Source organism: Dasypus novemcinctus, chromosome 19 (genome assembly GCF_030445035.2).
Source record: "Dasypus novemcinctus isolate mDasNov1 chromosome 19, mDasNov1.1.hap2, whole genome shotgun sequence".
NCBI lineage: Eukaryota > Metazoa > Chordata > Mammalia > Cingulata > Dasypodidae > Dasypus > Dasypus novemcinctus.
In genome coordinates, this window is record NC_080691.1 from 25,091,226 (window position 1) to 25,116,189 (window position 24,964).

Genomic DNA, 24,964 nt, shown 5'->3' on the forward strand with positions numbered 1-24,964 from the left:
GCGTCCTTTGGCCCCACCCTCTGGAATCCACCTTCTGAACCCAGAGGTTTACAGTGTCCGACAAGGCCCCATTGTTCACACCTCAGCAAAGAGCACATGTTCCTCCCGTGCTCGCTTACCTTAAACACTTAGCTGCAGAATCTCATGCTCAGCCTTTTCCGTTCCTGGGATCCTGGATAGTGGGGGTGAGGCTGCCCTGGAAACCTGATCTCCCCCAGCCCCTTTCCAAAGCCTCAATTCTAATCATGCTGTTTCTTAGACTTGGGCCCACCTATAAATCATTTTTAATGACAGTTTGAGAAGAAAGAAGTCACAAAGCAAATCTTACATGACGTTCTCATCACCAGCGGTATTTAATATCCTAAATCAAGTGCTTTATGGTGATGCATTGTGGGCATTGGGCAAAATGAAGGAAAGCTATTCTTTTTGTACCTTTGTGTACTCTTGTGTGCTTGGGACCACCTGCTTTAGAGAACTCCTGGCCAGTATGTTTGGGCAGGGGGCTCATTTCAGGGGGAGTTGGGATGGTCAGAGGGTCCACCAGGTTCTTGGGGGACTTTTACACAATGAGGCGGCCTGTGCTGTGGTATCCAGGGCCAGTAATCTGAGAAAGTTATGAGAATGCAAGCCAGGCCTGATCTGGGGTTCCTCGCCATTCACCTGAGGGGCCCCTTCCCTTCTAGGGAAGTCGATACGGTGAAAAGCAAACCAAAACGACAGCAAATAAAAACTCGCCCTCCCTCTCCAACCCCCAAACACCAGACAGACTTGGGTATTAATGTGAATGAGGCCACTCGGGACTTACTGGTTCCAATTCCCTTCCACTTTGACAAATATTTTCTGGGTACCTGCGGTGTGCCCTGAATGTACACAGCCATGGCCCTATGGAAGTCAGAATGTCTTCTCAGCACCCCAGGTCCCACCTGCATCCTTACTGCCATGCCTGGCACAGGGCAACTCAGTGCAATCCTTTTCAGTGCAGTTTAACCCAATTCAACCAACAAAGTTTAAGTGTCTACAACAGGCCAGACACTGGACTGGCAACAGGTAGAGCTGTAGTTCCTAGTGTTTCTCTCCGGTTACAGCCTTCAGTGAGTCAAAGATACAAGAATCTGCAAGACTGAGAGCAGGTGCTTTGGGATACAACAAGAACAGTGCCTGGCATATAGTAGGTGCTCAGTAAATGGTTAGTGAGTGAATGCTTTGTCTAAAGTACTAACAATGGAAAAAAGTAATCAGAATAACTCTCATGTGCAGAACAGAATTTTGCATCCTCTATACTCTGGTAGGAAGGGGACCAGCATATTGGATTCACCATGAAGGTGATTCATATTAGCAAGAGAGACATGCAAATGTCCCACAGTAAGAAATCTGAAGCTTTAAGTTCCTCTTATATTAGTCATCAAAAGGGGTGCTAATTCAAAGTCCCAGAAATCCGTTGGCTTTTATAAAGGGGATATATTTGGGGCAGAAGCTTACAGTTACAGGCCCTAAAGAATCCAATTCAAGGTACCATAAGAGGTACTTCCTTGCCTCAAGCCTCTTGCCATGTGTTGAAGCAAGATGGTGGCCGATGTCTGCGAAGGTTCAGCTTTCCTCTTCCTCTTAAGGCTCCGTGGGCCTGGCTTCTTTCATTCTCAGCTGTAGGCTGGCATAAGGCTCGTCTCTATTCATGGGGCTCATTTCTTTCTAGGCTCAGCTACTCTGGTCTCTTCACCAAGTCAACTCTAAACTAAGAGGCTTATCCTTCTTCCTGGGGCCACAGGATCCTCTGTATCTTCTCTGCCTTCTCCTGTGTATCTACTTCTGTGTGAGAGTCTGTTTTATCAGCCCACCAAGAGGGCTGGGACTTGACACTGGGTAGTACTCTAAGGATGTGGTTGAATCAAAGCCCTAATCTTAACATAATTTAATAAAATGCCTCAGCTGAATCTAATACAATCAAAGGGTTATCACACCCAGGGAAACAGACCAGTTTACAAACATAATCTATATCTCTTTTTGGAATTCATAAATAATATCAAACTGCCACACCTCTCCTGCATTTTACTTTCTAAAAGGGAATAAAAGCTCTCTGGTTGAGCCACCAAAGAGACCTCTCCTTGACTTTCATGTTCAGTGGGCTAGGAGAAAGGCGGCTTAATTCCTGGGAATGAGCTGTAGCTTGTAGAAGAGGAGTTACAATAATAAGGCCTAACATCTTCTAGGCTCCATCCGTGCACAGACACTGAGCTCGGAACTGCACATACATCAGCTCACTTAGCTCTCCCCATATCCCTGGGAGAGCTGTGCTGTGAGGAACCCCTCCTCAGAATGGTGCCAGGAGCACAAAATGAGGTGATGGGGTGGAGTGCTCAGCACGGTACCCAGCGCATACTAAATGCTTAACAAGTGGAAACTTTGGCTTCATTGTTATCATCCTCAGTTTACAAGGGAGGAAAATGAGGCTCGAGAAGGGGAGGAGGAAGAGACTGTGAATTGTGCCAGGGTAGGTAATGAAGGTCCAGATCGTGGTAGGAGTTAGGACAACACTTGGATCACTATGGGTAAGTTATTTTAACTCTCTAAGATTCGACTAATAATACTGATAATAGGTTGAATTATATGAAACTGACAGTTTCATCCTTAAAAAGTATGTGAATATCAGCGATTTCATAAGGCTCAATATAATCAAAATAAATTTCTTCATAGTGTTCATGTGAGGGTTACAAGATACAAAAAAGCTAATTGCAGCACCTGGCAAGTGGTGTTTTTGTAATGCATGAGAGTTAGTTTAATTATCGCCTCTCTGTAGCTTTCCTGGGTAAAGGAAGAAGTGGGATATATTTATATCAGCCTTGGAAACAAGGCCAAAACCATATTTGCCTCTCCAAGATAAGCCTGTGCCATGGGGGCCCCATCCCCACCTCCCAGCCTTGGTGATATGGGATCAGCAATTTCCTTAGCTCAGCCACATGGGTAAATTATTCACTAACTACTCTCAAATCCCCTTTTCCACCTCAGGGCAGAACTCTCCAAGCTCTACCACCCTTCATGAACCAGAACTCTAGACTTGTTCTGAGATCCTAGTCCCCATTCTTTTTTTTCCAGTCCTGGGGAATCTGGAGGATGGGGCAGAGAGCAAGTATGCCTTATGGGTTAAGGCATAATGCAGGAGAAAGAAGCAATTTCCAGAAGCCTGTGCAAATTAGAACTTGGCTTCCCTGACACTGGAGGATCCTCAGGCACTGTATCATCTTCAACTTCACCATCACCATCATTTTTAGTAGCAGCATCTGATGATGATGATGAAGAAGGTGTTGAAGATGGTAGTGCTTCTTTTCTTTCCTCTATTCCTTTTCCTCCTTCTCTTTCCTCGTCTCTTCCTCCTCCTGCTTTTCCTCATCCTCCTTTATTACCCTCAGACAATGCCACTGAGCCCCAGACCCCTGCTGCATTCTGTTGCCACCTTCCATTTCTAGCTCTCCTCTCCTTGGAGATTTGGATCTCTTCTCTTTCCAACTTATACCAATGTTCAACGATACTCCATGCCTCAAATTTTCTCAGATCCTACTCTCCCTTCACCCCTGCCACACCTCCACCACAAAATTCTACCTTTCTTTAGATCCAGTGGGCATAATGGACCTTGTTTGCTCTTGGATCGGAACAAATTATAGCCACTCCCCCAACCTCAAAACCTGTAACCAGAAAGCCATGGTTGTAGGGCAGGGTGACCATTATAGGGGTCCTCAACAGCTGAGGGGCTGGATAGAATAACAGATCAGGACAGAGCAGAAGAGAAGCCCTTAGTATCCTCAGCACTATTCAAACAAAGCTAAATCAAAGAATATTCAGGAAGTTGGACATTTTGGCCTTGCTCACATCTCTTTGTGGATCAGAACATGCCCATCATTGACTGGATCAGAATTAGTCCAAACTGGTCCAATCAGAATGCTTTCCAAGGAATTTAGGACAGATGGGCACTGCAGGAGGAAGTCAGTGTCCCTGTAAGCCGGAAACTGTAGCATGTGGACTCATGAACACTGGGAAGCTCTTAGGTTGGTACAAAAGGAATTACAGTGTCAGACCATGAAATTCAAATCATAACTGGGCTCGAATACATCTTTATTAATCAAAATAGGAACCATTACAATCAACACATTTTTGCCAATGAGAAACAAGTTTGCGTATCCTGTAGTGTGAAAATCCGTGCTTCAGGATTCGACAAACTCTTAGAAAGCACTTTCTGCATCCTGCTGATTGTGGAAGCATTTTCTCTGCAAAAAGTTGTTGAGATGCTTGAAGAAGTGGTAGTCAGTTGGCAAGAGGTCAGGTGAATATGGCAGATGAGACAGAACTTCGTTGTCCAGTTCGTTCAACTTTTGAAGCATTGGTTGTGCGACGTGCCATCGGGAGTTGTCGTGGAGAAGTGGGCCCTTTCTGTTGATTAATGCCTCCTGCAAGCATTGCAGTTTTCAGGGCATCTCGTTGATTTGCTGAGCATACTTCTCAGATGTAATGGTTTCTCTGGGATTCTGAAAGCAGTAGTGGTACCAGACAACCAAACAGTGACCATGACCTTTTCTCGGTGCAAGTTTTGGCTTTGAGAAGTGTTTTGGAGCTTCTTCTCAGTCTAACCACTGAGCTGGTCATCGCCAGTTGTCGTATAAAATCCACTTTTCATTGTATGTCACAATCCCATCGAGAAATGGTTTATTGTTGTGTACAATAAAATACAACACTTCAAAATGACGATTTGATTTTCGATCAGCTCGTTAGGCACCCACTTATCTAGCTTTTTCACCCTTCCAGTTTGCTTCAAATGCTGCATGACTGTAGAATGGTTGATGTTGAGTTCTTCTACACAACTTCTTGTGTAGTTGTAAGAAGATCAGCTTCAATGATTACTCTCATTTGGTCGTTGTCACCTTCTAATGGCTGGCCACTATGCTCCTTATCTTCAAGGCTCTCATCTCCTTTGCAAAACTTCTTGAACCACCATTGCACTGTACATTCATTAGCAGTTCCTGGGCCAAATGCGTTGTTGATGTTGCGAGTTGTCTCTGCTGCTTTACAACCCATTTTGAACTCAAATTTTAAGAAAATCACTCGAATTTGCTTTTTATCTAACATCATTTCCATAGTCTAAAATAAATGTAAAATAAACAGCAAGTAATAAGTCATTAGCAAAAAAAAATCAATGAGAAGTGCACATTAAAATGATGTATAGCATAACTACATTTATTTAAGAATGTATGCCAATATCAAATGGTAAATTTCAACAAGGCAAAACTGCAATTACTTTTGCACCAACCTAATACCTTCTACCCACATGGTGAGCTGGAAACGTGAACTAATATTAGCAATGGTGGTGGTGGTGGTAGTGGTGGTGAAGAGAATGTTGGTGATGAGAGCCAAGATTTATTGAGCCCTTACTCAATGCTAGTTACTTGAGGGCTTTACATTTAATACATTTCTTCTTCTAACCCTAGGGGGTGAATATGAATTATTTTATAGATTTTATAGATGAGAGAAGTAAGATGACAATAGTTAAGCAAATGTTGCAAGATCATAGAATTCATACCTGGTGCAGCCAGAAAAGCCACTCAGCCCAGAAAAAAGAATGAAGCAAGTAGGAACAATGGAGAGAGAACTCTCTCCTGGATCCCAATTCTAGGACTTCCTTCGTCCTGCCTGGCTCACTGTTCTTGGGTTATATGTGACACCCCCATTCCTATATTTCTTAAGCTTCAAATGATTCCTAATACTTTCAGCCAAATGAGTCTTAAAAAATGGAGTCATTGACCTTTCTGAAGAGAGGGCACGGCTTCTTTTTAATAAAGTGTGTGGTGGTTTTTGAAACAGAACTAGCTTGCGCCTTTGAGCCAGGGCCAAGACTAGGTGAAGCAAATGAGACACCTGGGGCACAAAATTTAAGGAGGCACTCATTCTTAGGCATGCACATGTGGGGTTGGCATTTGTATAAACCTGAGAGAGAGTGCCTCCTTAAATTTTGTGCCTTAGGCTGCTTGCTTCCCTCACTTCACCTCAGTCCTGCTTTAAACAGCTCCCTATCATTTTCTGGCTGGAGGTCCCCCAGCTATGAAATAAGGAAATTGAATACAAGCTCACATAAAGCCACTTTGGGTGTGATATTCTGACTCTGGCAAATAAATGACACACTCACTGTCACCTCCACATCCTGTGGTTGTGGTAGACATTACTGATCAACCCCTACCTCTTCTTTTTTTTTTTTTTTGAATATACTTTTTTAAAAAGATACTTACATTACATAAATGTTACATTAAAAATATAGGGGATTCCTATATGTCCCATACCCTACCCCTCCCACATTTTCCCACATTAACAATATCCTTCATTAGTGTGGTACATTTGTCAGAATTGATGAACACATTTTGAAGCATTGCCACTAAGTGTGGATTATAGTTCACACTGTAGTTTATATTCTCTCCCACATAATTTTGTAAGTTATGACAAGATATATAAGGCCCATATCTGTCATTGCATTGTCATTCAGGACAATTCCTAAGTCTCGAAAATGCCCTATATTACACTTATTTTTCCTTCTCCTTTCCCTCAGAACTTCCAGTGGCCACTGCCTCCACATCCATGGTAAAAGTTCTTCTATTGCTTAGAATAACAATAAGTCTGTAGTAGAATAACAGTAAATCTACTCTAGTCCATTGTTCATTCCCCAATCCTGAGGACTCTGGAATAGTGATGCCCACTCCATCTCTAATTGAGAGGGGGCTTAGATCCCATGGGACAGATGGATGAACTGTCTTGCAATTGCAGACTCTTATCTTTTCCTTGGGATGATTATTGTCCATCATCACCTTCTTGTTAGTTGTCCTGGGTAAGTCCAGTGAACTGGAGAGTAGGTGTTGTAACACTGTTGAGATTCAGGGCCCAACTGGCACATGGCAGCCCAAAGATTTAAGTGTCTTGGACATATACCTGTCAACTATAGTACTATCTGTAGGTTCAAATAGAAGGGGCAGAAGAGCCATGTGCAGGGAACCACAACTGAGTCTAGGTCCATACTGGGGAGCATAAATTCCAAAGTAGGGTCCACTGGCAGGGTGCCAAGCTCCTGAGCTGTCTGCCCTGTCTGTAGTGTCTGGATGTCTCCAGAGCCCTCAGAAGCCCTGATATTTGAGGCAATATTTACTTTCCCTGCCTCTTCTTACTGAGCCTGGATGTGTTCTCAGCATGAGGATCTGCTACCAAATATCAAGAGTTGGCAAATAAGGGGCTATGGTTTACTCATACCTCCCCCACTCTCCCTCTCTCCTCAGCACCTAAAATGGTGCCTGAAATACATGGTACTCTGCGTATATTTTCAGATTAATCTGAAATGTGGCCAGGAATGTGTGTGGAGAACGGCCTGCATTTGTTCTCATACATAGGCAATTACCCTTCCTATGGATCCACACACAAAGATGTCTACACACATACACACTCACCATCCCAGGTACAATGTATTATGGCTTACATGTAAACTGGGGCAGATTAAGATATTTAGGGGAAGCGGACTTGGCCCAATGGATAGGGCGTCCGCCTACCACATGGGAGGTCTGCAGTTCAAACCCCGGGCCTCCTTGACCCATATGGAGCTGGCCCATGTGCAGTGCTGATGCCACACAGGGGTGTCCCCCGCATAGGGGAGCTGCACACACAAGGAGTGCGCCCCATAAGGAGAGCCGCCCAGCGTGAAAGAAGGCGGACCCTGCCCGAGAATGGCACCGTACACACGGAGAGCTGACACAGCAAGATGATGCAACAAAAAGAAACAGATTCCCAGTGCCACTGATAAGGATAGAAGTGGTCACAGAAGAACACACAGCAAATGGACACAGAGCAGACAACTGGGGGGGGAGGGGGAGGGGAAGGGAAGAAAAATAAATAAAAAATAAATCTTAAAAAAAAAAGTTATTTAGAAGGCCTTAGACAATGAAAAAACAGTGATTCCTCCAACTCTCATTAACTTGAAAATAATAATATAAAACAAAACATAAGAATTGAGAAATCCAAAACATTCTGAATTTTGCCATAATGGTTACATTTTTAAAAAAATCAAATATCAAGGCCATTAAACGAAGTCTGGACTATGGTGTGGACCATTGACCATGAGGTGCAGCGGTGCTCAGAGATGTATTCACCAAATGCAATGAATGTCTCATGATGATGGAGGTGGTGGTTTTGGGCAGAGGAGTGGGTTGAGGGGGGTGGGGAGTATAAGACAAAAAAAAAAAAGTCACAATTGTCTTTGATGTCCCTGGTGCCCTAGCATGCCTTGAAACTATTTCTGGCATAATATAGCACCATAAACAATCTCATATATGCATGAATATGGACATACATACTTACAAATATGCACTGACACACATGCACACAATCCATGTACATTTTATAATTATACATTTAGACACTTGCACACACAGTTCCCATGTATCACTCACATATATACATGTGGACACCCATAGGCACCCTTATACACACATGCATACATGTTTCCTTACATGGGTCCATATACATGTATGCTCTGGCAAAACTCATTCCTCATGTATGCATGAATACATAATGCTACACACTTCCATGCATGGAATTGCATGGCCTCCATGTGGAATGTAAAACAGACACAGGTACTCACACATTTTCTTAGGCCCTCACATGTTTGTGCTTGTACACACATGCACATGTACACTCATGTACCCAATCACATGTGTATGGGTGTGCACACAAACATATCTACATCTACTTGCACATATATGCATATGCCCCCACTGGCCTAGTCCTCGGTCTCATATACTCTGCCAAATGCCCACATTCACATAGACACACACACTCCTGACAGTCCCATAGCCTCAGCCCTCCTCTCTCTCACACATACATATATACACATGCTCACAGATGTCCACATTCACACAGACACACTCGTACATTCACACACACACACGCACTCATATGTTCATATCTTACACACAGACTCCCACACACCAACATTCACACACAGGCACAAAGACACATAATCCCACATTCCCGTATCTCTCTCTCCCCCTCTCCCTCTCTCCCTCTCCCTCTCCCTCTCCCTCCGTCTCTCTCCCTCTCTCTCTCTCTCTACACACACACACACACACACACACACACACACACACACACGGACTGCCCGCCATCAGCATCAGATCCGAAGAAGGCTGCTCCTCTACAGACCCGCGCTGTCAGGGAATCTGGCGAGAATCATGGGGGTGGCTCAACAGTGATAACAATTTCCAGAACCAACAGAAGGATGTCTAATCCTCAGTGAAAAGCTGACAGGCGGGTGCCTTTGTGCACTTCCTGCCAGATCCTACTAACTCAGCCCAGTGCAGGGAAGTGGCAGACTCTTTGTCCCCTCAAGCCATGTCATCTCCTCTCTAATGATGCCAACATTTTGACAAAGCTGAGCAACACAGCCAGTAGGTGTGAAGTTGGAATTAATTTTCTTCTAGAAGGTCAAGTACATTAACAAGCTTTTGGCTGGCTTGTTTTGTTCTTTTTGCAAGAGGGAGAGAAGATGGGGGGTGGGGCCAGTCTTTCCTGTAACTATTTTCTTCTTCCCTTTTGCTCCCTTCAGAAGACTTGGCCTCTTTTCCCAAAGCCCAGTAGACCCCAGGGCAAGGTGTGGACAGACAGATGGGCTCTGATGTGGCCTACCCTGGAGTCACAGGAGTGCCTTAAGGAAAAGGAAATAAGTAAAGCAAAATAAAACGTACTCCTTAGTCTTTAAGGAGCATATATAGATAAAACTTCAGAAAAACAAGTAGGTAGGTTTCATTGTCTATTCCAATTGTGATTGATTAATAGTGGCTGCCTGTAGCTATATTCGTCAGCAATGGAGGCTTCTTTCAGGCTAAATTGGCAGAAAGACCATGGTCCATTAGTAATGTCTGCCTTGGACATCACTGTTATGAAGGTTGCAGCATTAATAAAGCTATATTGAAAAAGAATAAGAAGGAAAAAAATAGAGTACAACAGGGTAAAAAATGGAAAATATCATATTTTAAAAATTAAAAGTAATTTTCACAAGAAAATTTAAGGAAGAAGCTACATTGGAAGCAGGAATCATAAACTCTCAAATGCCATTAGGAGTTAGGAAAGTGACATAAATGGTTACTGTGGCCCAGATGGGGCATCTGCTGAATTCTAGAGTGTATATCTCATTTAAAGAGGGAGTTGTTACTTAGCTTGGCCAGTTCCTGCCATGGAAGAAGGTGAGCCAGATAATTTTCACATCCTTTAGTTTTGGATTTTGTTTTGTTTTGTTTTGTTTTCAAGAGAAGTCAGAAATTTGAATTACTATTTTTTCAATTTGAAATCTCTTAATTTTTACAGTTGCCAAAAATTCTTTGTTTCTTTTTTTCTTATAACACTTTACAGACCCCTCAATCTCCTGGATCTTTTCAGAAAGCAGCCAGCTTGGGCCTCTCTTTCAGAGTAAACTGGGAGTATAGGAGAAATCTCCTGTGGTGGGGTTGAGTGTTCTCCCACCAGACTTAGCACTCGCCAAGGGCAGGGAACATATTGTGTGTGTCTGGTTCATGACTCTGTGCCCAGCACCTGGTAAAACACCTGGCACATAGTCACACCAAGTAAATACAAATGAAATGAATTCGTGAATGGATCAGTTCCCACCGTAAATTCTGTAAAGTCATTTTGGGGTGCCCAAATGCTTCCCAACTTTCAATGACACATACCCTCTTCATTGATTCTTATAAATAAAGAATTGTTCCTCTTATTCTGCCTTCAACCATATGGATTTACTTTGTATGGATTCAAATCCCAGGTTTACCTCTTCCTAGCTGTGTGACCTGAGGCAAGGCACTTTACATACATACTAGTTTCCTCACCTATAAAATGGGGCTAATAGTAGTACCTATCTCATAGAGTTGCTATGGGGATTAAATCAGGGGAAACTATGATTGATCCTTTAAATCAGAAGACTATTGATAACTGTTTCAGGACAGCGGGTGTGCGATGGCATTGTCCCAAGCAACCCAAGATGTATGGCTACCCTTGGCTTAAGTAAACTCATCAGTGTAAAGCACTTGGAATAGTGCCACGCACTTAGTGAGGGCTCGTTACATGTTAGCTGAGATTATGGAAGGACCATTATTAAGATTCTGTTTCCTTCTATTTCACTCTTATGCAATATGGAATGATGAAAGCACTTGCTTGGGTCTTAAAGTTCAAGGTTCTCAGTTCTGCCACTTCCATTCAGCAAAATTTAGTTGAACACTTATTCCATGCCCTCCTCTGCAGTACAGAGGAAGATGGCAGCTGAGTCACACATTGAAGGGTGCTGATGGTTTTGACAAGCAGTGTAAGTAGGTACAGAAAAGGTAACTTTCAGGCAAAGAAAATAATTTAAACAAAACATTAGTTTTCCTCCAGTGGGCTATTTGGCATGGCCTGGTTGGACTGTGGATTTGAACAATTTGTAAGTCTGAGAAATCAAGCTCAAAAGATGGTGTGTGGGCTTTGGACACATTTCTTACCTTTTACATCATCTGTAAAAGACCTGCCAAGAGAGAATTGTGCACCAAACGCCAACATGAAAACAATTGATTTTCCTGGGAGGAATCTCAAAGACCAGTGACCCAGTTACCAGATCATATTTTTTAAAAATTCTATTAAATTTCTTTATTTAAAAAGAGGCTAGGAGATGTTCACTACCCTACCCATCCCACCACCGTTTATTACTATTATTATAGAGTGTCACGGACAGAGAAGGCAAAATTTAAAAACAAGCCCTCCAAAGAAAATGAAGCCTTCTTCCTAATCTGGGAAAACTCAGTGGGATTTGACTGAGATAAAATTGCAGTTTCCCGTCTTTGTGACCCTCCAGCAATTGCTTCACAGGCCTGACATTTGCTCATGTCCATCCTCCGCATTCCATTCGTCTGTTCCTGTCTCCTAAACCAGGGACACTGACAGGGCAGGCACACAGCTCACTCTTGATCAGAAACAGCTGGGCTCCCCTCAAACCATGCACCTTCAGAGCAGGATACAACGGGGATCATAGGACTAACGTTCTTCTGGCTCACAGTTTTCTTAGAAAGGTCCCAGTCTAGGCATATGGATGCATCTGTGTGTTCACCAGAATAAAGGACTGTAATTCTTGCAAAAGGATACTTCTTCCAAGAAGATGTCCTCTCTCCCCTAAGCCCTTCTTGGACACAATTTGCTCTCCCCCTTCTCTTACTGACTCCTGTATCCTGGGTCACTGAAGAGCTGATATTATTTCATGGGTCATTCCATTTGTCCTTTAACTGGGCAACTGTTAAATGAGCATATATTATGTGCCAGTTCTAGGCACTGGGGATGCAGTAGTTAGCAACACAAAGCCCCTGCCTTTGTGCAGCTTAAATTCTAAGGCTAGATCTACTTCCTTCATTTTTCTGCCTACTGGAGTCTTCCTGAATTGTTAAGATTCAGTTCAAAGAAGACATCTACCCCCCAAAATCATTTTGTGACTCCCTCTTCATTCTTTGTAAACATTGCTTCCCTGGCCTGTTTGGGGGTTGTTATGTTCTTTTAGTGTAGTGAGTAGTTGTTTGGCTTGTCTCACCCAGTCAGTTACAGTCTTTTCAAAGCCTGAGCCCAAGTTCTGTGCATTGTTGTGGCCCCACTGTGCCAACCCAATAGTCAGTATGGGTAGCTTGATCTAGGGAGGGCAGGCTTTGGGGTCTGACTACGTGGTTTGAAGCCTAGTTCTTCCACCTACTCTCTGTGTGAATTGGAAAAATATTCTTAGCCTCTCCGTGCCTCCAGTTGCTCATCTGTAAAATAGGAACCCCAACCATGCCTACCTTATTGGGTTGCTATGAGTGTTAAGAAAGATAATGGATGAATCACTCATTCAGCACAATTCCTGGGGCATAATAAGAGTTCAAACATATTACCTACTATTAGTCTTTCATTGAACAAATATTAAGTACTTAAAAATGGATGGCTCTCCTTTTCTGAACAAACAGGAAACTACACTTCCCCATCCCTATGATTAGTTGTGACCAAAGAAATCTTAATAGAAATGACAGGCATTGTGACCAGGCAGAAATAGTCAAAGTTCCCTGAACAGTTCTCCACAGCCTCCCTCCCACTGCAGGAACAAATAAGTTCCAAATGGTGGTAACTTCTTCAGCCTGGATCCTGAGTACCTGCACTGGACAGGATGTACATCTGAGAAATAAACATCTGCTGTGTTAAGATTCTGAGATTGGAGAGAGAAATTTCAGAGCAGAGCCTGACTTGATTGATCCAAGGAGAAACTGTGTTCTGGGCTCTGTGCCAGGCCCTGGGGTGACAGGGTAGAGCCAGAGTCAGAGTTACTGCCTCAAGGAGCTTACAGTTTGGAAATCATTATGTATTTGTACTTAAGTGAATTGAGTGACCATTGCTGCTAAAGACGGATGCTCGTGGCTTTCTCCCTCCTGGATAGTCACTAGCCAGAGGGCAGAACTTTAGACATTTCATTTCAACCCCAGGAGCCCAGCATATGCTTGTGGGCACAGCTGAGATGAGTTCCAGGCTTCTAGTAATTCTCTCCTTTCTGGAAACACTCCACATTGCTTCCAGGGATGGTCACTTGATGAAAGCTGAGACAATCAGTCTTTCTCTTGGAAATTAGAAAATGCTAAGGTGAGGTACTAGCATGTTAATGCAGCATGTTAGGGCAAAGGCCCTTAGATTTCCTTTACTAAAGACCCAAGAGTTGCCCTTGTCCCTTTCTGTATTGAATCTTGTTTTTTTCAATTATACATTTTCCAATTATACATTAATATCCTGACACCCCCTATCATTCCAATAAATTCCTTTCATTTTTCTTAAGCTGGTGGAATCAATTTGTATAGTTTGTGACCAAAAGGGCCAAAAGTGTTTTATCATGGGCATATAGTAGGACTTCAGTAAATACAGTGTGATGAATGAATGAATGATAAGCAAAGAGAGGCAGGGAAAAAAAAGGGGAAGACAGAGGGAGAAGAAAGGAGAAAAGAATTGATTGCCAATTCCTGGGTTTCATCCAGTGGAAAGAGGACCTGGATTTCCAGTCTTTGGCCTCTCCTTCTTCACTTATCTAATGGAAGGAGATTTAGAGTCAGTGCTCCAAGCTGTCTGCTTCAGCTCTGCTCTTATAGCTATAGACTGGGCTTGGTGGATGCTGGGGAGACCAATCCCTGAGTATGCCAAAAAACACACTGATGTCCTCCTACATTTGACCCTGCCACTTCTCAAGGAAGACTCACCCCTAACTCAATAGCACATTCAGTGTGACTCAGCTTGACTGCTCAAGGGAAGCACACCTGTTTGCCAAGTGATAGCTATTGGAAAGGAATGAAAAATACACAACCTGTCTTCCCAAGAAAGAGGGGCAGTATGGAGGAAAGTGCCCAGGCCCAACAGGGTTACTGTAGCTATTGTGATTTAAGCACTTTCCAGGCACCAGAAATATTGGAAAAGTTCTTTATAAACCTTATTTGTTTGATTCTCACAACCACCCTTACCAAAGTTAATATTTCCATTTTAGAGAGGAGAAAACAGCCTCAGACGGGTGAGGTCACTTTTTTATTGCCAGATAGCTGGTAAGAGGTGGAAGTAGGGTTCAGATGAGACCTGTCCAGTGTTCCTGTCCCTTCACCAACACTTATGCTCTGTAACCAGCTCCCAAGGACAGCAAGTGAAGGAATCTTTAAAGAAGAAGGTCATGGGGTACATGCAGTGAAACATTGGGAAGAAAGTATGCAGATTCAAACATTTGACAAAACAGCAGCCATGTTCAGTGCAGGTCAGTTCTTCTTATGCCAAGGTTTACATCGGCATCACCAGGGGAATTGTTTCAAACTGCAGATATCTACCTCTAAAGTTTCTGATTCACTATGTCCAGCAAAGAGCTCTGGCTGACAAATTTGAAAATGTCTTTCAGACAATTCTGAAGGGCACATCTTATTAATGACCACTGTAGGCATTGGGACCTGAAAAACTTGGGTTCTAATCCTGACTTGATTGCTGGTTAGCCATGTGACCTTAGGGAAGTGGCTTACCTTCTCTGAGCCTCTATTTTTCAATCTGGCAATTGAGCCCATCAAGCCTTTCTGTTTTAGGGTGAAGATTTTATAAGGGACAGGGTGTGTTTCAGCTGCAGCTACAGCCCCAGCTTCACGGATCTGGCCTGCACCCGGTTCGTGGACTTCTGTGCCCTCAGCCCATGTGCTCATGGTACAGGTCCTGGAATGTATTAGCTGCCAGGGAAACAAGAATCTTCTTCTCCCCCTCATCAGGAAAAAAGGGGGAGAGAGCCCTCTCTCCCCACTCCCTCTTCCCTTGACCATAAGAAGCTCAGAAAAGGTAGAAGAGCTCCTTTTAGAAGGGTCTCTTTTTTGGGCAGCCAGCTTTGAATGTCTTAGCTCCCATCCAGGAGTTTGAATTTCACACATCTGTGACAGATGAGCAGGGAATATAAACAATTAGTGTTTGAAACCACTGGTTGGAATTGAGAGGGAGGCCAGGCCAAGACCAAGGACCTTCAACAACAACAACAAAAAATATCTCCATGAAAGTGAAAAAAGCAGGTGGGAAAGGGAGCCACACAAATCATTGCAATGAATTATTTGACCTGCTTGAAAACTTTAATTGCTGATAATGGCCAACCTGTTGGGTGGTATTTTATTAACGCTAATAGATTTTTACAGGACATTTCTCACATTGCTCTCCTAGAGCCTCAGGAATTCATTAAATATTAAAAGGTAGTGCTCTGGGTTGTTCAGTTAAAGATGCCCTCCTGATGAGGTTTCCCGCAAGTTAGAGACCTGGAGAAAGCAGGCAGGCACAGGATGGATGTCTGCTGTCAGCCCCAGCAGGGAAGATAATAAAATAATAATAATTGTTTGTGTTTACTGGTTGCTTACTATGTGCCAGACACTACGCTAAGCACTTTTAGTGGTGTGATTTTTTTTAATACATAAAATATCCCTATAAAGAAAGTACTGGTATATTTCCTATTCTGCCAATACAGAAACTGGAGCTTAGATTTCAAAGGTAGCAAGAATGGGGAAGGAATTAAACAGGCTTTGGAATCAAGCAGATGAGCGCTTCTGCCGGATCTGCTTCTTAGTATCTCTGTGACCTTGAGCAAGTCACTAAACCTCTCTTAGGCCTAGTTTCCTTTTGTGTGAACTACAGATTATCCTTTTTACAGGTAAGGAAGTTGATGCCCCAGGTCACAGAGATAATAAGCAGTGCAGCTAAAACTTCAATAGATGGTCTATCATTTAGTCCAGTAGCTTTTACTTAGGGAAAAAAATCTAAAATGGACCAGCTAATATCTACCCACCCATAGTTATTGAGAGGATTGCAATATTTGGGACACACTTATTAAAGTATTTCTTATTGCTCATCTAAAATTCAAATTTAAAATCTGTGTTTTTTTCTTCTAAATCTGGCAAACTTACCAATTGCCAGGAGGACCCAAGAACAAGAATTCTAATTTCATCCTTTGACCACATAGCTGAGGAAGTTAAAATATGAAATTTGAATTAGTTGCCAGCCATCGCCTGTCCAGACCTTGCAGCTGTCCTCCTTCCAGTAAGGAGAAGGAAGAAAATAGACATCTAAAAGGCTTCCCAAATTTCTAGCCATCCTGACCCCATCAGTAAGGGTTGGTACCTAATATGCAATATATTCATCGAGTCATGGAGATCATTGTCAAGTAATGTGATCATGGAGAGGTAACTTAGTGTTTCCATGCCTCGGTTCTGCATCTATAAAATGCAAACAATAGTAAACATTTGTAATATGTAAGAACTGATTATTTCACATAAAGCATTATTTGGGATTGCATTTTCATATGAATATTTTATTTTTAAGATGTAATCATTTGAAATAAACCATACTTTCTTATAGGGGAAAACAGTTTTGCTAGAATGAGTTCTAAACTCTACCATTTAGAAACCCTGTAACCTTAAATAAATCATTTTCCTCTTTAGTCTCAGTTTCTTTATCCATAAAATGTGTTGATGGCAATTAGTAGATCTCAGGTAGGACTGGTGCCATATATGAATGTAGGTAATGGGTCTTTACAAGCTGGAAAAGTACCTTTTAGATAGAGAGGTGTTACAGGAATATTGTCAGTGATGTAACATATAACATACCTTCTGCTTAAAAACAAAGCATTTCCTGACTGGCTGAAACCTGTGACCATTCATTTCATCCATCATTCAACTCCCATTTGTTGAGGGCCATCAATGTGCCAGGTACTATTCTAGGTACAGAGTATACCGCCATGGAAGCCATAAGAGAGGTGACTTGATTATTGTGTATAGAAAATGCTGAGCACTTTTTTTACTTACTCTGCATGCAGTAAAGGGTTGTTGTTGTTATTATTAATCATGATAGGAAGGAAACAAATTATTAAGGACAATTTGTTTTGCCTCATTCTCCCTTATCCATGAGTTTCCTCTTTTGTTATTATCTCACAGGTCACAGAAGCTCTTTCATTTCTCCATCTATTTTCTGTCTGTTCAGATTGGATAGTTTCTATGGATCTGTCCTCAAATTCACTTATTCTTTCCTCTGTTTTTTCTAACCTTCTGTTGAGGTCATCCAATCAGTTTATAAAAACTATTTTATTTTTCAGTTCTAAAATTTCCATTTGTTTTTTCTTTATATCTTCTGTTTCTCTGCTGAAAGTTTTTATTTTTCCATTTGTTTCAAGATTCCTTGTAATTGCTTATTGGAATATTTTTATGATAGCTTCTTCAAAATTCTTCTCAGATAAATCCAGCAGCTCTGTCCATCTTGGTGTTGCCATTTATTCATTGTCTTTTCTCATTTGAGTTGAAATTTTCTTAATTCTTGATATGACATAGTTTTGGATTATGCCTTAGACATTTTGAATATTACATAACAAGGCTCTAGTTCCTACTTAAATCTTATATTTACTTTCTCTGCCTTTCAGAGTTTTCAGATAATTGTTTCATGTGTTTCATCCAGGGTTTTAGTTGTAATTAGCACAAAGAATAGGGTGGGATGAGCTTACTCATCCGCTCTCTACATTTTTTATAATGCCATGTCTTTGCAAAGCTCAGATTTTGGAGGTGGCTATGGTAAAAAGCAGGTAACTCTGAGAACAGGAAATGACAGTGGTGGTGACCAATCTCATTCAAAAGTTGGAAAAGGTATGCAGTGCTCAGCAGGCACATATATTCCGTTAGTAAGTAAATGGACTTAAGTACAGAATAATAACGCTTTTTCTTTCAATTTGCATGTGTTATTTTATCAAACTGTCCTAAGGTATTGGAGCATAAATCTTGTTTTTTGGACCTAACAACATAATACACAGAACTGTTAGGTATTCAATATAACCTTGGGACATCTTGAAAAAATTACTAAGACACCAAACTGAGAAAGTCTGGTAACCTCTAATCTAGAAGAAAGGACAATTTGAACACAGAAGCAAACAAATGAATCAATCTAGAGAGAACTGGGAGGAAAAGCAAGTCTTTGCACTTCTACATTAAGGGGTAAAACACAAAACAAAGCTGGTGTGCTGATCCATTACCAAAAACAAAACAAAAAAAACCCAACCTGGTGCTTTGAGCTTTGTTAATGCAAAGCTCTTTATCTGAGGAGCTCAAAGAGCTTTATTACAAGTAAATATCCTTGTCTCCAACTACTAATAGAGAGGGCTAGACCCAGGGAGATTAGGGGAGAATGCCTATTTAAGGTCACATAACAATCAGTGACAAAGTGGAGACTCGGAGTGGTCTGTAATGGGATTTGTTTGCTGTAACAACCTAAGACTCTGGGTGTGTGAGGGTGAGGCTCCAAAGCAGAAGCTGGCAGGAGACCCCTCGTTTTAGAATCACAGTGTGCTATCCTAGAAGACATGGGGGAACACTGCTTATGGCCTTCTTTGTTTTCCAGACAGCCAAACTGAGGGTCTGAGGAGGCAAATTATTTGCCTGCATCCATACACCCTGTTTGTGGCAGAGCCAGAAGTAGAATTGAGCGCTCCTAACTGCTACCTAATTCTCTCTCTTGAGTTTTTCAGGCCCTCCAGTAATTTGTCTAGGAAAACCTATTAAGGAAATTCCATTTCTCTAAAGCTGGCTCTGTAGAATTTGAGTGTGATCAAAGCTGGTAGCTGGAACTTGTGGATTTGGTAGGAATTATGGTGCACACAGGCTCAGAGTCAAAATCCAGAATCTTGATGACTAGTATGTGACCTGGGGCAAGTTACCTCCCATCTTTACAACTCTGTTCTGTAAGATATACCAAGAGGACTGGGCTCATTGATCCCTAAAATGCTCCAGTCTTAGTAAAATTCATGTTGGAATTGGAAGATAGCCAGCCACACCTGGAACTGCTCAATCAGTGATGGCTAATTTCATAGCCAATGTAGCCACAGGAGAAGTCTGCTCAGACAACCCATCTTGACATTTTTGGGATGGATTTACCTATCTTTTCTAATTTATCATTCTTTACTTCTCAGTCCACGCCATTCATTGTTCAAGTTTTTGACCCAGATAGGATTACCAGATAAAATATAGAACAAACTCAAGTTAAATATCATTAAAAATAGGTACCAAATATTACATGAGGCATAGTTATACTAAAGATTTAGTCATTGTTCATCTGCACTTAAATTTACCTAACATCCTGTATTTTTCATTTGCCAAATCTAGAAACCTTAGGATTGAGCCAACCTTATGTCTCAATTTTTGGTTCAGGAAAAAATGTTTGCCTGTCTTCCATGACCCATCTGATGAGAAAATGCAGTCATGGTTTAATAATTTAATACTTGGTTCTGAATCTTACTATTTTAGTAGGGTGGGACCAGAAAAACCGCCTGTAGCCTACTTACTTTGTGATCCAGTTTCCTCCGTTTTCCTGTCACAATGGACTGAAATAGAGAGAGAATATTTGTAACATAAATTAATTTTTTGGCTTAAACAGGTGATGCCTGATCTGAAAAGTGTGAGAAGAGGACCCAGATCAAGAACATCTAAGCTGTGAGCTTAGGACATCAAGAATCATACTAAGATTACTGTGATCTAAAACTTTTTTGAAGACAAAATTAAAAATTAGAAAAAAAAAAGAAAGGCTATAGACACCAAGGAAGAAATGAAAGTGCCTTGCACTGTACATTCTGGGCAATACCTATTAGGGTGATGAAAGGCAAAACATTAGGAACAAAGCTTTATAATTTTTTTCATTTTATTAATACAGCAATTTTTATTTTAGTATTTCTAAATTACTGTGTATTCTATTTCTAAACTTTATTTTTTTTATTGACTTTGTAATAATATTACATTAAAAAATATATATATGTGAGGTCCCATTCAACCCCACCCCCCCACCCCCCCCTCTCCCCCCCAACAACACTCGTTCCCATCATCATGACACATCCATTGGAAAACTTTAAACCCATCACTATATTTCAATTTCCTATTAATTGAATTTGGCAATATATTAGGCTTCATTTTTGAAAAAGTTTTGGATCACAGAGAGGTTCAGCTATTGCAGGGGAGGAACTCTGGTGTGGGGTATTATTGATGGGGGGAACATGGTTGGGGGAGTTCTCCAGGGCATGTATATAGGGGACATAAATATGTTATGATATATGTTGGGTATTTTTAGGTCGTTACAGTTACAAACATCAGCTGAGGGAATGCTGAGTTCCCACCCAGGAGAGTTCAGTCACATTCCCCAATGGAACAACAATAATCCCCCAAGTGCAATGGCAAAGATCAACAAGGAAGGATGGTCCAATAATGAGCCCTTGATACTGATGACTGTGCTTAGGAGCCTGTGTGCCTGAAATATGAACTAGGCGTAGAGCTGTAGGGTGTCTAAGAGTTACCTCCTGAGAGCCTCCATGTTACTCAAATGTGGCCACTCTCTAAGCCAAACTCAGTATGTAAATGCATTACCTTCCCCCCAATGTGAGACATGACTCCTGGGGATGAGCCTCCCTGGTGCTGAAGGATTACTAACAATCACTAACTGGAGAAGCAACTAGAAAGAGACCTCGAATAAAAGGGTCAACTCAGATCAGCAGAATATCTCAGCCTACATGTTGGATCAAGTGTTATAAACTGCTTTTTGACCTTGAATAAAAGGGGGAAATGGCAAAGACAAATGAGTTTATTGCTAAGGGTCTTCCAAAAAGAGTCGGGAGGTCATCAGAGGGGTCACTCTTACACACACCTCAGCAGGACCTCAGAAAAAGCCAAAGTAGATAGAACCCTAGGTACTGGTTCTCCTGAAGGCTATAGAGATCCACAGGGTATATGGTCATGGCAGATGGATTTGGAGCTCTGTGCCATGTCAGAGGACCCTACTTTGGAATTTGTGCTCCTGAGTGTGATGGAGCTGGACTCAGATGTGACTTTTCTATACATGCCTCTTCTGTCACTTTTACTGAACCTGTGGTTGGTGCTAGGGATGGTCCATACTCAGGAGACTTGAATCTCTGGACTGCCCATGTGCCAGCTGGGCCCTGAGCCTCAACAGAGTGGTGACTCCTACTCTCTGGTTCATTGATCTTAACCCAGGTCAGTTAACAGGGAGGAGAAGATGGTCAACCACCACACCAGGGAATCAAGAGTACTTACAACTGCAAGCAGAGGAATTGCATCCATCATCCATGTGGATTCTAAGCCCCATCTTGATCTAGAGGTGGAGAGGATATCACCATCCCAGGGCCCACAGAACGGAAGAATAAAATATGGACTAGAGTGGACTTACCGCTATTCTACTATAAAACTATTGTGACGAGTAATAGAAGAAATTTTAGCTTCGATGTGGAGAAAGTGACCACAGTAGTTGCTGAGGGCAGGGAGATGGTAGAAGAGAGGTGCTGTGGGGGCATTTTTGGGATTTTGAGTTGTCCTAAATGATATTACAGGATCAGATGCTGGACTTCATATATCCTGCCATAACCTACTGAATGTACTGGGGGAGAGTGTGAACTGCAGGGTAAACTATTATCTATGTAGGGTAGCAGTGCCCCAAAATGTATTCACCGAGTGCGATGAGTGTGCCACAATGATGGGGGAGGTTGTTGGTGTGGGAGAAGTGGGGTGGGGGGGTGGGGGGTATACAGGAACCTCTTATATTTTTTAATGTAATATTTTTATGTGATGTATATATCTTAAAAAATATATAATTTACAAAACTGATGTTGTGGGGGGGTGGGGAGTGGGTTATATAGGAACCTCTTATGTTTTTTAATGTAACGTTCCATGTGATCTGTTAACTTTAATTTTTTAAAAATACAAGCAAAAAAATGAATAAATACAGGATCTGAAAAAAGAATCATACTAAGAGATGGAGAGAAAGTCTATAACTATTTAAATTCCAAGGGAACAAGCAAAATAGCTAGGTCCAGAAGGTGTCCTGGCTTGCAAATTAAGGTGCTGAAATCATGATTACTTGACTGGGCAACCTCTGTCTATGGCAATTTGCTCTTCTGTTAAATGGGGTAATAAAACCTGTAGACTTCATCTCTACATCCCAACATCTCTAATTTCCCTTTAAAAATAGGTCTCTAGGTCTGGAATTAAATTACTAGGCATTTTTTGGTCTGGAACACTGTAAACACCTAATACCCAGGTTAACCATCCAGAGAGAATGTTCTAGGACAGCCCCAAAGACAAATACTTTGTTTCACAAGGTGCTGTAAGTTCTTAGGAAAGTCATTTCTTTCCCATCTCAGTCTAAAGCCTGGTTGTATTTTTTCTTCCACCATAGTCTGCTCTGCAAACCCATGTGTTAGGGAAGATGAAGCTGAGAATTTGAGAGGAGCTGTAATTTGCCTGAGGACAGATAGTATTATACCTATACCCATAAAGTGAAGAGACAGTTTGTGTGGAAAAATCACTTTTCCTCTCTGAGTCTCCGTTTCTTCCTATGTACAATGGGGCTAACACTGCAACTTTTGCAGGGTTGTCGTTAGCAATTGGAAGAGATGATACATAAAAAGCCCTTAGTGCAATGCTTAACTGAGCTAATTAGCAATAGCTAGTGTGCATGTATGAATAGATAAATATAATTTTCTAAGATCTCTCCAAATGGTAACTATTAAAGTACCAGTGTTATACTCTTTATAAATAGTATAAATAGAAACTTCTGATAAAGATATATTTGTGCATAGATAAATCATAGGTAGATAGGTATAGATAGAGGAGGATGTCTATACATACATATGCCTATATATGTGATGCTGTCATCTGTCCTTTTTAATACATTTAATACATGTATTAAGTATATTAAATTCATATTGTTTAAAACACATTGACTACACTAGGGCATTAAATAGAGTGAATGAAGAGAAATGTACATATCACCTGCAAGCTTATTCCATTTGTCTCTCTACTGCTTGGGCACAAAATAGTTGTACTTACCTAGCCCTAGTGATTCTCACCTTCTCTTCTCTCTTTTACCCCTCTCACCCTCGCTTTTCCCAGCTTCTCCTGTCTTGGCAGTCATCAGCTGCTTTCCCAGCTTGACCCTTGGGAGCATTGTAAAACCTTTTTACTTAAACATATATTGACCTGGGTCTTACTTCCCTGGGTGAATTATGCCACAGGCAGCAGTCTCCAAGTCATAAATTAGACCTTAGTCCTATGTGTCTGTTAACAATGTGGATGGGGAAACTCTGCCTTCACGGAACTGGAAGGAGAAGGGTCTTGTAAGTTTTGAAGGGTAACAGTTCCCTCTCTACTCCTCTCCTGGCTAGCTTTTCTATGCCTCTCTGCCTGGTTTTGTCTTTATAGTCCCCCATGCATTCATACCAAAAATGTAAAGGCTGCATTCGAGTCCAGGAAGCCAAGGAAAGAGAAGGGGCTTGATTGCCATGCCTAACACAGGGTAGATATTCTGCACATTTGTTGAATGAACATATAAATGTTTGTTGATGTGTATAAAGAGCATGGCATATTAGGGTTCGCCGAAGAAACAGAACAGACAAGATACATATACATATATGCACATATATACACCTGTATATATATATATACCTCAATGTATAATATATAGTGAGCATACAATAGTATAACTAGTATATATTACATATATTAAGAAATTTTTTATCAGAATTGGCTCACGCTACCATGGGGATTGATAAGTCTGAATTCTGTAAGGCAGGTCATAAGCTGGAAACTCCAGTGGAATTGAAGTTGAATTCCCCAGGGGAAGCTGGCTAGCTGAAGAAGCAGCGGAAATTTTCTTTCTTTCTTCTAAGATTTTTCAGTTCTGGCTTTTCTGACCTCTAACTGATTTCATGAGGAGACTTCCCACATTGCTGAGGGCAGTCTCCTTTGTTGATTGTACATACATTCGGCTGAAGATGGGATCAACTGATTACAGATGCAAATCCATCTACAAAATACCCTCACAGTAACAGACCAGTACTTGCTTGACCAAACAACTAGACACCATAACCTAATCAGTTGCCACATGAAATTAACCATCACACATGGCACAACGCATAATATGACTACTGCTGTTAGTCATTGTTCTGGGAGCTCTGTAAGGCCAAGACAGAGCCTTGTTCATTCTGTTTTCTCTAGAATCTAAGACAGTGCCTGGCATACTGGAGGCTCTCAATCCACTGGGGAATGGATGGATTCTGGTACAATAAGGGGATTGGATCAGAATTCTTATATGGTCATTTTTCTTTCTCCACCAACATCTTTGGCTTATACCCTTCCCTCAGCTGCTGAGGTGTGCTGCGTGGAGTCATGGACTCAGATGACTGTATTGGCTCAATGGCCGTTTTAAGTCCCTCTCCGATCTTTGCAGTTTGAGGGAATGCCTTTATCTCTGTCATATATTTTCCTTTCGGGAGTCAGGGGAGAGCAGCCTTGAATATAGGTTTGAGTTTGTGATTGTTGTGAAATATTCATTAGCACCATAAAAATAC

General features: G+C 41.6%; 1 long non-coding RNA gene across 1 annotated transcript in view; it reads left to right on the forward strand.

Moving 5' to 3' along the window:
• Positions 1 to 24,964, forward strand: part of LOC131274566 (uncharacterized) — a 127,197-nt gene that overhangs the window by 3,051 nt on the left and 99,182 nt on the right. Inside the window, exon 2 of the long non-coding RNA XR_009181820.1 lies at positions 19,993 to 20,048. This is a non-coding gene — a long non-coding RNA (uncharacterized lncRNA). The remainder of the gene's footprint in view (positions 1 to 19,992; positions 20,049 to 24,964) is intronic.